Genomic DNA, 13,841 nt, shown 5'->3' on the forward strand with positions numbered 1-13,841 from the left:
TTCAAAACTGACTCCCCGATGTTTTTGATCGTAATAACTCTTCTGTCGACTTTGGGCTGTCTTGAGTCGGTCCCTGATTAGCTTAACTTTCTCCTCAGGTTCCTTGATCATGTCCGGGCCGAAGATACAGCTGTCTCCGGTCTCTGACCATTTTAGCAGGGTACGACATCTCCGCCCGTACAAGGCTTCAAAGGGTGCCATTTGTAGGCTGACTTGGTAACTGTTGTTGTATGCGAACTCTGCATATGGCAAGCTTTCTTCCCAACTAGTTCCATAGGTGAGGACACATGCTCTCAGCATGTCCTCTAGAATTTGGTTTACCCGTTCAGTTTGACCATCCGTCTGGGGGTGGTATGCTGTACTGAATGCTAATTGAGTTCCCAGAGACTGTTGTAAGTGGTCCCAAAATCTAGAGACGAATTGGGTGCCTCTGTCAGATATTATAGTCTTTGGGACTCCATGCAGGCAGACGATATGGGCAAGATAAAGCCTGGCAAGGTTCTGAGTGGTGTGGGTTGTCTTCACCGGGATGAAGTGTGCCACCTTAGTCAGTCTATCTATGATGACCCATATGGCATCATTTCCGTGTCGTGACCGAGGTAGTACAACAATAAAATCCATTCCAATCTCGTCCCATTTCCACTCGGGTATCTTGTTTGGCTGTAATAGTCCGGCTGGTTTCTGGTGCTCGGCCTTGATGCGTTGACATGAATCACAACATGCAATGAACGTGGCTATGTCCCTTTTCATACCGTGCCACCAATTTTTTTCCTGAAGGTCCTTGTACATTTTTGTTCCTCCGGGATGGATTGAATACGGAGTGGTGTGGCCTTCAGCTAGAATTTGCTGTTTAAGGTCCTCAATATTTGGTATGCAAAGCCTATCTCCGTACCACAATATTCCCTGCTCATCTATGACAAATTCTGAGGCCTTCCCAAACTCACTTTCATTTTTATGCCTTCAATGCTAGGGTGTCCATGCTGAGCCTCCTTAATCTTTTCTATCAGGGTACGCTGTATTTCCAAATTCGACACACTGCCTTTGGTGACCATTATCAAGTTGAGTTTAGCAAACTCCTGCTGAAATTCAGGTCTCAAATTTTGTATATTGTCATTGCCCGAGCTAGGGTTCCGACTAAGAGCATCCGCGACTACATTTGCTTTTCCCGGATGGTAGTGAATGCCAACACCATAATCTTTAACCAATTCCAACCAGCGTCATTGTCGCAAATTGAGTTCCGGTTGTGTGAAAATATACTTGAGGCTTTTATGGTCCGTATATATTTCACAACGGTTTCCAAGCAAAAAGTGTCTCCACTCCTTGAGTGCATGAATGACTGCTGCCAATTCCAGGTCATGAGTGGGATAATTCTCTTCATGCTTTCGTAGTTGCCTGGAAGCGTATGCGACCACTTTGCCTTCTTGCATTAATACGCATCCGAGGCCCTTTCAGGATGCGTCACAATATATTTCAAAACTCTTGTGTATGTCTGGTACAACCAATATTGTGCTGTTGTTAATTTCCTTTTGAGTTCTTGGAAACTTTTCTCGCAGGCTTCAGTCCATACAAACTTTTTATCCTTCTTGATCAACTGGGTCATTGGTTTTGCTACGGTGGAGAATCCTTCAATAAATCTTTGGTAATATCCTACCATTCCCAAGAAACTTCGTACAACCATTACGCTGGCTCGTGATTTCCAGCCAAGTATGGCCTTGACCTTTTCTGGGTCTATGGCAACACCTTCTTGGGTTAGTACGCGGCCTAGAAAACCAACCTATCTTAACCAAAATTCACATTTGCTCAACTTGGCGTACAATTGATGTTTCCTTAGTTCTCCCAGTACGATCCTGAGATGTTCAGCATGCTCTTCTGGTGTCTTGGAGTATACCAGAATATCGTCGATGAATACCACAACAAACTTGTCCATAAATTTCATAAATACTTTGTTCATGAGGTGGACAAAATATGCGGGGGCGTATGTCAGTCCAAACGGCATTGCTGTCTTTGGAATATCCTCTGTCCGTACTTTTAATTGATGATACCCTGACCTCAAATCAATTTTTGAGAAGACCTTGGCTTGCACGAGCTGGTCAAATAGGTCATTTATCCACGGCATTGGATATTTTTTTTTGATGGTGACCATGTTGATTGCTCGATAGTCTATACATAATCTTAGTGTCCCATCCTTTTTCTTGGCAAATAATACTGGTCAACCCCAAGGTGAGGAGCTGGCTCGAATAAATCCTTTGTCAAGTAACTCTTTTATTTGCTTCTTTAATTCTACCAACTCGGAGGGTGCCATTCTATAGGGCTTCTTGTAAATGGGGGCGGTTCTAGATGCTAGCTCAATGATGAATTCTATTTCCCGGTCTGGCGGCATGCCTGGTAGCTCTTCGGGAAATACGCCGGGGAACTCACATACCACTGGAACTTTGCTTAATTCTGAGATGTCCACCTTGTTCAACCTTGGTTGCCGTGATATCTGTCTTTCCTGAGCTGAAATCTTTATTGTCTTCCCATGATGGTGGGTAAGAATCACAGTCCGATTGAAGCAGTCAATAAATCCTTTGTTGGTGGTTAACCAGTCCATTCCTAGAATAACATCTAGTCCCTTATTTTCCAATACGTTGAGGTTTGCATGAAACTTTAGTCCCTCAAGATTAATAACCACACCTTGGTAGTAATTCTGAGTAACTTGCTTAATCCCAGGGGACTTGATGATCATGGATTTTTCCAAGGGAAGCATCGAAAAATCATTTTGCAAAGAAAATCTCCTTGAAATGAACGAGTGAGAAGCTCCAGAATCAAACAAAACCGTGGCAGGTATTGTGTTGACAGGGAACGTACCGAGTATGATATCCGGGGCATTCTGTGCTTCCTCCCTGGTCACATGGTTCAGGTGACCCTTCTTGTGGTTGTTATTGGGGTTGAAGTTGTTTCGCTTGGGCATTGAATTATTGCCACTGTTGTACGGCTTTGGGGCCGAGTTCCTTGGCTTGGGACACTGCTTGGCATAGTGTCCTTCTTCTCCACAAGCATAGCAAGTAACGCCTGGGCGATATGTGAACTCCTTGTCCCTTGCATGGAAATTTTTGATTGGGCGTGAGACATTGGTCGTGGGTTTGTGTGCCCCACCTTTCTGAAAATCAGTCTTGCTCCATTGGTTGCGAGCAAGTGTAGTCTGGTCCCTTTTGCGCTTGCAAAAATCCTCCAAGCTGCGTCGCTCATTTTCCAAGGTAATAGCCTTATCCACTAGTGTTTTGAAATCTGGGAAGGTATGTATGACCAGCTGGCATTTAAGCGCTGGTGCCAGACCGTCCAGGAATTTTTCCATCTTCTTCTTTTCAGTCATATGCTCTTCGTTGGCGTAGCGAGACAATAGTGTAAACTAGCTGTTATATTCAGTCACTATCATGGTTCTCTGTTTGAGGTTGTCAAATTCCCTCTTCTTGATCTTCATAATACTTCTTGGAATGTGCGCCCCATGAAAACCTTCCTTGAATTCCTCCCAGGTTATATCATTTTCATTGGGGTGCATGTGTAGGAAATTTTCCCACCATGATGCAGCTTCTCTAGTGAGATAGTGGGGTGCATATAGTACTTTCTCACGTTCTGAACACTGTGCAATAATTAGTTTTCTTTCCATGTCTCGAAGCCAATCATCGGCCTTAAGAGGTTTTTCCGTATGAGAAAATGTTGGGGGACGCGTCTTTTGTAGCTCAAACAATTTGGATTGCTGCTGATACGGTCCATGGTGATTTCCCATATTGATGACTTGGTTCATCATTTCTTGGTGTTGTTGCTGACTCTGTTCATAAAGGCGGTGAGGGAGTCCTAGATTGGGGGGTGTCCGGATAGCCGGATTACCATCATCAGCCGAACTATCGTCGGCCGGACTATCATCATCGACCGGACTCCAAGATTATGAAGATACAAGATTGAAGACTTCGTCCCGTGTCCGGATGGGACTTTCCTTGGCGTGGAAGGCAAGCTTGGCGATACGGATATGTAGATCTCCTACCATTGTAACCGACTCTATGTAACCCTAGCCCTCTCCGGTGTCTATATAAACCGGATGGCTCTAGTCCGTAGGACAACGAACAACATCAACCCTTACAATCATACCATAGGCTAGCTTTTAGGGTTTAGCCTCCTTGATCTCGTGGTAGATCCACTCTTGTAAACATCCACAATATCAATATCAATCAAGCAGGACATAGGGTTTTACCTCCATCAAGAGGGCCCAAACCTGGGTAAAACATCGTGTCCCTTGTCTCCTGTTACCATCCGCCTAGACGCACAGTTCGGGACCCCCTACCCGAGATCCGCCGGTTTTGACACCGGCATTGGTGCTTTCAGTGAGAGTTCCTTTGTGTCGTCACCGATAGGCTTGCTGGCCTCTTCAATCAACAACAACGCAGTCCTAGGTGAGACTTTTCTCCCCGGACAGATCTTCGTATTCGGCGGCTCCGCACTGCGGGCTAACTCACTTGGCCATCTGGAGCAGATCGAAAGCTGCGCCCCTGGCCGTCAGGTCAGGTTTGGAAGCTTAAACTTCACAGCCGATATCCGCGGGGACTTGATCCTCGACGGGTCCGAGCCGCATCTAAGTGCGCCGCGCTGCCACGATGGGCACGACCTAACTCTGCCACCAGACAGCGCCTTGGAGGCCGCACTCGAATCCGCTCCGACCTATAGTCCGGAGCCGATCGCGCAGATCGAGGACGGGTGGCTGGACACCGCCTCGGGAGCTGCAACCTCTACGGCGATGGAGCCGAACACTGACCTTGTCCCGCACATAGCTCATGACTCCGAGGTGCCGGACTCTCTACCGGACTCCGACCCTCCTACGCCCGTGCCAGTCGAACCCGATTGGACGCCGGTCATGGAATTCACTGCTGTGGACATCTTTCGGCACTCACCCTTTGGCGACATCTTAAATTTGCTGAAGCATCTCTCATTATCCGGAGAGCCTTGGCCGGACTATGGCCAGGATGGTTGGGACGCGGACGACGAAGAAATTCAAAACCCACCCACCACCCACTTCGTAGCCACTGTCGACGATTTAACCGACGTGCTAAACTACGACTTCGAAGACATCAACGGTATGGACAACGATGATGGAGACAATCCAGAACCAGCGCCTATAGGGCACTGGAAGGCCACCTCGTCACATGACGTTTATATGGTGGATACCCCAAAAGGGAGCGACGACGAGGATCAACGGGGGGTGGCAAAGGATAATCCCGCCGATAAACAACCAAAGCGGCGACACAAGCGCCGCCCTAAACCCCGCCTCAGCAAGAACATCATTCCCAATGACCCAGCGTTAGAGCAGGGCCAACCAGTGGACGACGAACATGCAACCAAGCAACCGTCCGGACAAGACGAACCAGATGATCAACCCCTTCCCGGAGCAACCAACAGTCCGGACAACCTCACACCGGACACACCACCGGAGCACAAGAACCTTCACAAAAGACTCGTCCCACTGCAAGAAGTTTGAAGAAGGAAAAACGGAAGCTCAAAACAGCGGAAGACATACTCAGAATGAAGTGGAACAAAATACTAAAGACCGCAAGCAAATATGGCAATGGCCATCACACAAAGAGCTACCCGAAGCGCAAGCTGCTGCCAGAATTTGACGAGGAAGCCATAGATCCCTCACCATCAAAAAATAAAGAGGCCGCCTGGCCGGATAGACGGCCAGATGACAGGCCAAAAGCGGCAAACGGCGCCGCACACAAGCTGACCTATGACCCTGGGAAAATAGACGGCCCAACTAGGTCCATCTATGGGCCAAAAAAGAGGGCCCCAAGAAGTAACACAACACGACAAGTGTACGAAGACAGAGGCACACCCAAATACAGGGGCGCCGCACACCCGGTATGTTTCACCGATGAGGTGCTGGATCATGAATTCCCAGCAGGGTTTAAACCCATAAACATAGAGGCATATGATGGAACAACAGACCCTGGAGTCTGGATAGAAGATTACATACTACACATACACATGGCTAGAGGAGATGACCTCCACGCCATAAAATATCTACCCCTCAAGCTCAAAGGGCCAGCTCGGCATTGGCTCAAAAGCCTCCCAGAAAACACTGTTGGAAGTTGGGAAGAGCTTGAGGATGCATTTAGAGCAAATTTTCAAGGGACTTATGTCCGCCCTCCGGATGCAGACGATCTGAGTCACATAACTCAACAGCCCGGAGAGTCAGCGCGCAAATTCTAGAACAGGTTCCTTACCAAAAAGAACCAAGTAGTCGACTGTCCGGACGCGGAAGCCTTAGCAGCTTTTAAACACAACGTCCGAGACGAATGGCTCGCCAGACACCTCGGCCAAGAGAAGCCAAGAACAATGGCCGCGCTAACAAGCCTCATGACGCGCTTTTGCGCAGGAGAAGACAGCTGGCTAGCAAGATGCAGCACCAGCGACCCGAGTACATCCGAGATCAGAGATGGAAACGGAAAATCACGGCACAGGAAAGATAAGCGCCGGAATAAGGAAAGAAGCCCAAAGAGCACGGCGGTTAGCGCTGGATTCAAAAGCTCGCGGCCAAACAATAAAACACAGCCTCTTAAGGACAACAGTGACGAGCTATCCAACTTAAACAAAATTTTGGATCGGATATGTCAAATCCACAGTACCTCCGGAAGGCCTGCAAACCATACCAACCAAAATTGTTGGGTTTTCAAACAGTCCGGCAGGCTCAACGCCGAACACAAGGGGCTCGATGCGCCAAGCGAGGATGACGACACACCACATCAGCAGAGCAACGGAAGTCAGAAGACTTTCCCACAAGAAGTCAAAACAGTAAACTCACTTCATGTGATAGTACGGAAAACCAACACGGCACTCACTAAGACAAGTGCCGAACGGTCCACCCCAGCGGAACACCGGGATTGGATGTCAAAACCCATCACTTTCAACCATCGGGATTATTCCAGAAGTATCCGGAACGCAGGATGGACTGCTCTGATATTGGATCCCATAATAGACGGACTGCGATTTACGCAAGTTCTGATGGACGGTGGCAGTGACTTAAACCCGCTATATCCGGACACAATCCGCAGGATGGGGATAGACCCTACTACAATTCGACATAGCCGCACTTCCTTCAAAGGAGTGGCGCCAGGCCCTTACGCCAGGTGCACAGGTTCATTATTACTAGAAGTTGTGTTCGGGTCACCTGACAACTTCCGACGAGAAAAGCTAACCTTTCATGTCGCCCCATTCAAAAGTAGCTATCAAGCACTACTGGGACGTGAAGCTTTCGTCCGCTTTAACGCAATACCACACTACGCGTCTCTTACGCTTAAAATGCCCGGTCCACGTGGCATTATTTCATTAAAAAGGTCGGCTAAGACCGTGGACACGGCTGGACAGGTCCGGAATAAATAAGCTAGGGGATACCTAGCCGCACACCCCTACAAGGGTTTGTGTATATAAGCTATAATGGACTACCATAGGCTCAGCTTTCTACATTTATATTTCAATTTTTTATGTAACTTTTTGCACGATCTCTTTTTCAAACTAAGTTCCTCTCTTTTTACAGATGAACAACGTGCACACCCGTCTAGGATACAACACAACGGAGACACATGCGCAGACGTGCAGTAGGGACCCGTTTCAAGGACTCTTTTCAGACTAAGACCCTACATAAAACTTTCTTACTGTCTCTTGTTGCTATAATCCCCTGGTTTCCCATTATAACCAGAGTGGAGGCTGGCGTTTTGGCATCGTCCGCGCCAGAGGAACCTACCTGTACCTGGACACAAGGGGCTTAGGGCATTATTCCGCCCGCTATTGTAAAAGACCGAACACCTTCGGGAGTGTTCGACGTCTCGAGTTAGGCCTTATATGCATCAGCTCCGAATCATGTCTTTGGTCAAATGTTGGGTTTGCCCGGCTCCTGTGTTTTGCTGCCTTACGTTCCGTATCATCGGCTAACGCGGCACCAGGAGAACTACTGCGATTGTGCCCCAGTTCGGCTGGGCGAGCGCCTCAGTAGAGAAAGCCGAAAACTGACTGTCATGATACAGCGAGAGACTGGTTAACCACTCGATCGACCAAGGGAATGTTTAGAATTCCTCCGCTTTGAGGAAGGGCCGTTTCCCGGTCAGGCACATACGCGCCCCGAATTCAGAGAGCGCGGTGCCCCCAGGGGCTATGTCGTAGCCCCACCCTCGAACTCCATGGCTAAGTGAAAGTGATAAAGCATTATAGTCCCTTTGCCTCGTTTGCTACGCTACCACCTCCTTTACAGGACCGAGATGTCGGATTAAGTGTGAAAATGCGCTATTTTTTGCGAACACCCCCGCACCTTGTGCGTGGGGGCTGAAGCCGACGACTGCCATCTTTCAGGTTATACACACGTATACATGAACGGCCGCATAGGAGATATTACATTACTTGAACGCACAAGTATAAAAGGCGCTTACATCATAAATATTGTTTTACAACATGAAACATTCATTTTAACGTAACATTTTTTGAACACTGCGACTCTATTACACAAGCACCATGCAGCACTTCGCCAAAATAGTGCTCGGGGGTAACCGGCTATCGTCCGAACCCAAGGTCGCAACAGCGGTGGCATCCATCTCTGTCCAATGTGTCTTCACACGGGCGAGTAACATCCGCGCACCCTCTATGCATGCCGACCGCTTCATCGCCTTCATATGCGGCACCGCCCCAAGAAATTGCTGCAATAAGCCAAAGTAACTCTTCGGCTTGGGCCTATCCGGCCAGACATGGGTCACGATATCCATCATGGCAAGCCCGGACAACCTATTCAGCTCAGCCCACTCGGCCAAACGGTCGGTCAGCGGAAGCGAACGCTCCGGACGATGGAATTGAGACCAAAACAGCTCTTCCGTCCCGTGATCCTTCTGGATTCGAAAATGCATAACGGCATCCGCCGCACTCGCTGCTAAGTCCATATAAGGGTCCTCCGGACCCCACAGTTGGCCCAGCTGAGCATACTTTGGATCCGTAAACCTTCGGCGCAGCAGAAAAGGCTTGCCAGCTACAATGTCTCCGGCCTGGCGCAGCTCTTCCTTTATAGCCCGCATTGCAGAGCGGGCATCCTTGGCATCGGCGGTGGCCTTCCCCAGGTCCTCTTGCACCACCAGGCGCTCCTTCTCAAGAGCCTCATTGCGGTCGGTAGCATCTTTTAACTTCACGGCCATTTCAGCCATCTCTTCCCTGCTTCGGCAGTGTGCGGCCCTTTCAGCCGCTAACTCTTCGGCCGCCCTCGAGGCCGCCGCATCACTCCTTCTGGCCTGCTCCTTGGCTTGATCAAGTTCGGCCCGAAGGCTCTCCACAGCAGCGGCACTATCTGCATTTCACACACATGTAGTAAGGAGACGGCTTCGGCTCCCTTACCAAGTGACCGCATAGGAACACTTACCTTGCGACTCATCAAGCCGCCTGTTGACCAGCGTGATGTCCGCATCCGCAACGATGAGTTGCCTCTTTAGTTCGGCAACTTCATCAGTCCGGCTGGCCCCCGGACGATCCGCCACCTACATAGGTACGGCGAAAATTTAAACCTGCGATTTTGATCCTCGGCACGCTGTTGCTTTCGACAACCTACCGAGTCTCAGGGGCTACTACCCATACAGGGCGCATTCTATATGCAAAACTGTCCAAAGGTGTGTCATTTTTACGTACCTCAAACCCCGCCAGCAAACTACTAACGACATTATGCAACCCGCCTTCGGCGGATGAAATCCTTTCAATCACCACACTCATTAGTGCATGGTGATCTTCTGAGATAGACGCCTTCTCAAGCAGATCCTTCGGTCGTACACTCGCTGGCGCCGAACTATCCGGCTTCACCAAACCCGGGGGCTCCCTCCTTGATGACACTTCTGACTCGTCTGCCCTATCCGACGGCGCCCCGGACGGAGGCGTTTCGCTCTCCACCATATCCGGAGGAGGTCCCCCGAAGTCGAGCTCATTTGCGAAGGACGGTGATCCGAACTATAAGGTAAAAACTTTAGTTATCCTCAGAAGCACAAATAGGGATGCCCTTTACTATAAAAATCCTTTCTTTTTACTTAAGGATCGTTGGAGGGCTGATCCTTTTAGGGAGACTATGCGGTCGGGGCCTCCCCGGACGCAGGACCCTCCGGCGAAGATTTCTTCCCCCGTTTAGGGGCCTTGGCCCCCAGGTCCTCGGAGGCAATCCTCTTCTCCCCTTGGAGGGAGGGATTCTCGATCCCCCCTCTTTCAAAAGCCTCCTTAGGCGAGGTAGTAGCTTTTTCACTTTCCCCTTCGCCTTCCTCTGGAGGCGCAACCTCCAACATCCGGACCAGCGTGGAATCCGGCGCGGTCTCTAGGAGGGGGGCCGGACACCATATTAATTTTGCTCCCGCTATCCACTCCTGTTTAAAAGGAAGTTGGTCATAAGGTGGACCACCAAAGGGCAAACAAATGATGTGTCCGTACTCGGAGCTACTTACCTGAGTATCCAGGCAATTGCAGCTTAGGCCAGCATCCTCGGTCAGTTCCGGACGCACCTCTTGTGATCCGAAGAATAATTTGTACATCTCCAGGGGTGTCATACCCATGAAATGTTGAAGAATCCGAGGTCCCTCCGGATTAAATTCCCATAGTCGGAGAGGACGGCGTTTGCAGGGCAAATAACGCCTGATCAGCATAACCTGCATCACCACGACCAGATCGATCTCCCTCGCCTGGAGATCTCGAATCCGGCCCTGCAATAGGGGCACGTCCTTTGATGGCCCCCAGTTGAGCCCTTGGTTGACCCACGACATCAACCGTTGTGGAGGTCCCGGGCGGAATAAGGGCGGCGACTTTTGTTTGCGGCCCCTTGGAATGGTGATATAGAACCACTCTTGCTGCCACAAGCCAAGCTCCTCTTGGAAGGAGCCTGCGGGCCACGGGGCGTCGGCCCTCCTACTGACGGCCGCCCCGCCGCACTCCGCTTGACGCCCCCCAATCATCTTCGGTGTCACATTGAAGGTCTTCAGCCACAAGCCGAAGTGAGGGGTGACGCGGAGGAAGGCTTCGCAGACGACGATAAATGCGGAGATATGGAGGATGGACTCCGGAGCCAAATCGTGGAATTCCAACCCATAGTAGAACATGAGCCCTCTCACAAAAGGATCTATCGGGAAGCCTAAACCCCGACGGAGGTGGGATACAAAGACGACATAGTCGTCGGGCTCGGGGGCGGGGATGGCCTGCCCTTCTGCAGGCAACCTGTGCGAAATCTCGTCAGTCAGGTACTTGGCTTCCCACAGCTTTAGCACGTCCTCCTCCGTGACGGAGGAAGGCATCCACCGGCCCTGGAGGTCGGAGCCGGACATTGTTGAAGGTCCGAAGCGCTCGAATCTGGAGCTCTAGGTGCTGGAACTTGGGGCGGGAGGAGGATTCGATGGAGGATTGAAGAAAACAAACGAGCCTTGGTCCCGTTATAAAGGAGGGAAATACCAAGAGCCGTCTCCGTGACCGTTCGGGACTCGCCTTTGATAGAGGGGGCGTGGCGACGGGCGCGGTTGGGTTACCCACGTTCGTATTGATGAGAATCCCGGATTAAGGGGGAACACGATCTCTGCTTCGACAAGACGTGCCAAGGAAACCGCTTCACCAAATGCGCTGAGGTGGTAAAATAAAAAACGTAATGGCTTGGTAGTGGTGTGACGTCACGCCGCAAAAAACGTCAGCGGATTGAACTTGTGTATATATATATATTATTCTCTCTACGGTGGAATGTGGAATTTATTTTACAGAGCCGGACACTATCCTGGTGTTCACAATCTTCTATGAATTATTCGGAGGGGGAACCCGCCTTGCAATGCCGAACAATATGCGCTCCGGACTCATCGTCATTGAAGCCTAGTTCAGGGGCTACTGAGGGAGTCCTGGATTGGGGGGTGTCCAGATAGCCGGATTACCATCATCAGCCGAACTATCGTCGGCCGGACTATCATCATCGACCGGACTCCAAGATTATGAAGATACAAGATTGAAGACTTCGTCCCGTGTCCGGATGGGACTTTCCTTGGCGTGGAAGGAAAGCTTGGCGATACGGATATGTAGATCTCCTACCATTGTAACCGACTCTATGTAACCCTAGCCCTCTCCGGTGTCTATATAAACCGGATGGCTCTAGTCCGTAGGACAACGAACAACATCAACCCTTACAATCATACCATAGGCTAGCTTTTAGGGTTTAGCCTCCTTGATCTCGTGGTAGATCCACTCTTGTAAACATCCACAATATCAATATCAATCAAGCAGGACGTAGGGTTTTACCTCCATCAAGAGGGCCCAAACCTGGGTAAAACATCGTGTCCCTTGTCTCCTGTTACCATCCGCCTAGACGCACAGTTCGGGACCCCCTACCCGAGATCCGTCGGTTTTGACACCGACAGGCGGCATACTTGAGAAAATGCGGCATCACTGCCTTGCTGACTTGACTGTCCCTATGTGAAGTTGTTGCTTGTCTGCGTACCATAATTTTCTTCTGGCGGACTTGGCATGGAACGAGTCCAAGGACGAGGCATTTTCCACTCTGGGGTAATTTTTTTGTAAAACTTGTGAGAAAAGCTGAGTGGCATAATAAATAAATTTGCAAGATGGGAAAAATTAAGAACTCCAACATTTTTCAAGGAAATATTTGATTGCGCACGGAGAAGGACCGCTCAGTACATATCTTACACGCAAGAATAATTATACAATACCTCACTCAGGATGTGCGTACACATTCCTGACATGTTATTTAGGCTACTGCACTTCTCCCAGTTCCTACATGATGCGCACACAAACTACTTCTCACAACCTATATACATATAAACATATCATACAAGCTGACACACTGCACGGCTGCTGGGCGCACTTAGTCGGAGATGGTGAGGATTTCCCTTGGCCTGCCAAGGGTAAGGTCCAGTGGTGCTAGAGATTCCACTTCCTCCTCAATAATAGGTTCTAGACATGAAGCACTGAGCTGTGGAGCTGGTGCGGGTGCGGTAGGTGGTGCAGCTCTTACTGGGGTAGGAGCGATGACTCGGTCAAATTCTTCAGTAGTAGGCAGGCGTCGAGCAGTGGCGAGGGTGGCAGGTGTGTGGGATGCCGAGGACGAGACGTAAGTCAGTGGTGGAGCTGTATGGAGAATCTCCCTCCTGTTGGCAGAACAGCTATGCACGACGGCCATACGAGCAGCCACGAGGTCGTCCACAAGGTTATCAAAAGCTGCCTCGAGTGCCTTGAGATATTCAACCAGCATCTCAATAGCCTCATCCCTCTCTCCCCTAGGGCAAGCAAAAGCATAGTGACATGTGTAAGGCACGTGGCAGGGGAGATAGCGGTAGCGATGAGTCTTCATTGAAGGAAGAACATCCCGAAGACGAGCTATCGCCTCACGGGCAGCCATCTGCATAGCATGCCTCTCCGTAGGCATGGCTCTTCCCACAAACCGGAAGCGGCAAAACTCAACACGCCCTCCCTTGAATTGTACCGCGGCCTGATGCATGGACAGACTGTCGTTGATCTTGTGCTGGTAGAGTGTGAACTCCGGACGAGTCGATGGCCCGATCGCGATTTTGACGATGGAGGTGAGGAGCTTGACGAACCCCTCAGGTACGTTGGCGAACACCTGTGACTCACAGTCGTTGCCAGCCATCTACAAAAGTAGGCAAAAATTCTGAACGGTGAGATCATAAATTTATGCTAACTATCAGAAAATGACTACATTTGCAAAATATTAAAATAGCACTAATTACGCTAATAACTGATTAGCGATCGCACCTAGTGGCTTCCTACAGTCAGCCTCGCTCTGGTACCAAGTTTGTCACGACCGGTTT

Source organism: Triticum dicoccoides, chromosome 5B, assembly GCF_002162155.2.
Source record: "Triticum dicoccoides isolate Atlit2015 ecotype Zavitan chromosome 5B, WEW_v2.0, whole genome shotgun sequence".
In the NCBI taxonomy this organism is placed as follows: Eukaryota; Viridiplantae; Streptophyta; class Magnoliopsida; order Poales; family Poaceae; genus Triticum; species Triticum dicoccoides.